Consider the following 4,122-nt stretch of genomic DNA (forward strand, 5'->3'; position numbering starts at 1 on the left):
TATATAATTAAGCAAATAATCAGTGTATGTATTGATAACAAAAAATGACGTCTTCAAAAATATAATATATTTCATTACTCGTAGTATAGTAGGATCGCATGAAAATTCTTGTTTAGTATACATGTAGCCAGCAATTTGCTCAATGAATTAGGTGATTACCAAAATGTAAGAACGATTCTCTAAATAGCTTAATCCAAATTTCAAAAACATTAATAATACAAAAGAGAGAAAAAACAGTGGTAAAATCAGTCAAATGAATTAAAGAAAACATTGGAACTATAGGAAAAATAAAACAGCAGGAACAAGATTGTCCCAAAAAATGGAAGCAAGAATATGTGGTTAGTGGAGGCTCCATTGTATCCAACAACATGAAATGGGTAGAAATGGAGCATCGAATATCTAATTTTATTTTATCAAAGGCTGTAAAAATAACACGGTCATCAAGGAAAACTTAACTGCATGTTCATAAAACGACCTTTGTCTCTTTAAACGAACATCTAATATTCCCACTACACTTTTTAAAGGGTCGTTTGTCCTAAATTGGCAATTTTCTTTAGTTATTTCTAAGCTAAAGAAGAAAACTACCAAATATGTGTTACCTTTATTTGTTATACTCCGTATTATTCAAGCTTTAGCTTTTTGATCGAGTTGTATACTTAGCTTTTTGCAATACTCACAAGTGAGAGTGTTATTGAATGATCTTGGGTTTCTTTTGTGAGGTGAATAGGGATTTTTAATTTGGTGCGTTGTAATAATTGATTTTTTAACGATAAATATATTAGAATTCGTTGATATTGCAACTCAATAAACAACTTTTATATTATAATAGTAAGCATTTTACGCAACTCGTGATTTAAAACTCTATAAGCCAAAAAGTTAAAATCTGACCTTCAAATATATTGTGACAAGTGTTAGTTATTGTACATTTTGAAGGAAAAAATTAAAATACCTTACAACTTAGAGGTATGGCTCCAATTGTGAAATAATTTTGAAATTGAAACTAACTTGGGAATTGTAGTTCTTATTACTAAATAAAACCTAATTGTTAAAAATTGAAAGTTCAACATCCTACATTAAAAGCAAGAAATTATTTATTGTACATTTATAAGAATAATGTACATACACCGTAATAGAAGTGTCAAATATTTTGTTCAGAGAAACATTTTAATATTTTACTAGGATGCTCCGTCTAATAATAGTTGTAATATTTTTTAAATTGCAACGGAGTTATACTCTATAGTGTATAACTTAATAATTGCATCTTATGGAAAAATTGCAATTAACACAATACAGTATAATTAGAACAAAACATAAACTTCGTAAAAATGGCTGAATTTCTGGTTAAACAGTACGGTATGGTTGGTGAAAGAGAGAGAAAAAGGCGAGAAAACATATGATGGGCTTTGCACTTTTGCAGGGGTTTTGTACCTTGGGAATCTGTTTGGGCTTGTGCATAAAGTCCTCCTTTTATAGCCCATTACAACAAAGCTGATTTTTATATGATTTAAGTATATTTACTTTACTTAATTATACAACAAGAAGTCCCGTAGCTCAGTTGGTTAGAGCGTTGGTCTTATGAGCCGAAGGTCGCGGGTTCGAGCCCCGCCGGGACTATATTTTTGTTTGGTTTTTTTTTTTTTTAGTTTGACCTACCATCTGTGTTTTAAATCACCAAAAATATTTATCATTCTAGTTGAAGCATTAAAATAAATCATTACATGATCAACTAATAAAAATGATATTGTATATAACTTTAAGCACCTTTGAAAGGACGTTGTACACAACTCAGAAATTCTTGTGCTGCAAATTTTTAGTAGATGTGTGATGTGTCTTACTTCCTCCGTTCTTTTTTATTTGACCCGATTTGACTTTTATACTATTCACCACCCCTCTTTTGTGAATGATATGTAAGGAAAAATATATTCATGTGGGATCTTTTTGAATTCGTCTTAATAAGTACTATCACAATATACAACTTTTATAATTTTAACTTATGGAGAATTAAAGTTATTAATCGCTAAAGTTTTACATTGACAAGCGTGATAAAAGAAACAGGTTAAGTAAAAAAGAATAGAGATAGTATATGTTTGAAACAAACTAATATAATTCATTATTGGTCTGTTTTTCTATGTTAATTGTACTAGGAATTAAGGATTTAAAGCCCCTTGTTAGTATAGTTCACATCTAGTCATTTTACCATAGACTAGTACTTCATATACATTAGTCAAGAATCTATCAATGAAAGTGTTGTGTTATCAGTCTTACCATCATCTTCTTAAAATTGTCTTATGCATCCTCGCCCCTCTTAAAATCCTTTTTCTATTTTAACGACCTTTCATGTGCAATACCTAATATTTAGTTTATAGTCCTAGATCTATCCTAGTAATTTTTATATCATACCTATATGGCTATATTCAATTGGTTTTTAAGATATACAATATTTTTTTTTTTTTTGGACAACGAGCATAGAAGGAGACTAGCTCCCAACAGACTCGAGATTACAAGATAAACAAGAAGAGAGTTTAGCTCTCTTTACTAAACTAACACAATAACATACCAAGGAGAGGGGGTACAACATTTATAACTTGCCAAACAATCTAAATACGGGGATTGACTAATTGTCTAATTCCATCATAAACGCTAGCCATAAGGTGCTCAGAGTTTGTTCCTTTACGCTTTTTGAATCCACAGAAACCATACCTAGGATAGTAGGATATACAACGATACACCCTATTGTAGTCTTCCTCGGTTCCTCCCTCTATATTTACCATTAATTACAGCTTGTACTACTTTAGGATTCCTTGTGAATGAAATGGAAAAGCCCATGATGTACACATGATTTTTTGGTACCAAAAATGATGTAAAATATGAATAAACTAAGCACATGATATGCAATTATGCATTTTAGGAGCAAAAAGCCCATGATGTTGCACATGATTATTCGGACATACAACATACATGGTCGTATAAAACTTATCAATTCATAATTTCGTATTGTTTTTGTTTTAGAATCGGTTAGTGCAAATTGGGTTTTCGTCTTGGCTTATATTAGGGCGAGAAGAATTTGCATGGTGGTCGGTGAATATGGATAACAATAGTGTCACACTCGCACAATTTTCCCAACTATACTCCATATTTTTGGAAGTAATTTCCTCTAATAAAATGCCTATATTTGTCGTCTTCGAAATAATTGACTATGACTTTTACGTGTTTTGCTAAAACTTAAAAACATGATACGATAAATTTAACATTTTTTTTTCTAGCTGTCGTATATATTGTACTTTGCACACAAACTAAGGGTTATTAATAAGAAATTTCCTAAAATTGTAACTTCTTTATATAGTTATAAATTACTCGTAATAATCGTTTTACTCACAAATTGTGTGTGATTACCTATTTACCTCACTAATTTAAAGAGAGTAGAGACTAGAAGAGCGTACGTAAGTTAGTTTAATATCAGTTGTCAAAAAGTTAATTGCCTTTTTCATTGTCATTGATGAACACTAATTAATGGGTGAGTCATCAAGTCAAGGAAGAAAATTGTGTGTCAGAATTGGTACCATCTTGCGTCTTGCGAATTAGCAAGTTCCTTCACAAGAATTTGGACAATAATTGACTTAATGGAGTAGCTAGTTAGTTAAATTGGGTACCTTCTTTGGTTCTCAAGTCAATGATAGTATCCATTCATTCATAAAACACATGGAGTACTTCTTTCATTCCTTCACATCAAAGAAGAAGAAATAAAGTCTTCTTTCGTCCCTAATTAATAATCCCTATTTAATGAAAGAGTTCATATTAAAGAGTTTTAGCTCATTATAATTGCACATGCATGTTTCTCAATATAGACACGAGTTCATTTATACATCATAATCGATCATATTTATAACTGAAGTTGATAGTTTGAAAATTTGACATTTTGTGTTATTATTTATTTTATGTATATATTAATTAGTGTAATAAACTAAGTTAAAATGAAGCATGTATTACCCTCTCTCTTTAATATATTTAGGTTTTTGTTTGCCCTATTATGGCCTCGTCCTCATGGGATTATTTAGTCTAGTATAACATATTGACATATTATTTAATTCACGTCTACAATATACAAATAAACTACATAGTTGA

The 4,122-nt window shown here is 30.4% G+C and overlaps 1 non-coding gene across 1 annotated transcript; it reads left to right on the forward strand.

Annotated features, from left to right (window-relative positions):
- The first annotated feature begins 1,540 nt into the window (after positions 1–1,540).
- TRNAI-UAU (transfer RNA isoleucine (anticodon UAU)) lies at positions 1,541–1,614 on the forward strand. The gene has a single exon. It is a non-coding gene; the product is annotated as a tRNA-Ile (tRNA).
- Positions 1,615–4,122: the final 2,508 nt, after the last annotated feature.

Source organism: Chenopodium album, chromosome 17, assembly GCF_948465745.1.
Source record: "Chenopodium album chromosome 17, dcCheAlbu1.1, whole genome shotgun sequence".
Classification (NCBI taxonomy): Eukaryota; Viridiplantae; Streptophyta; class Magnoliopsida; order Caryophyllales; family Amaranthaceae; genus Chenopodium; species Chenopodium album.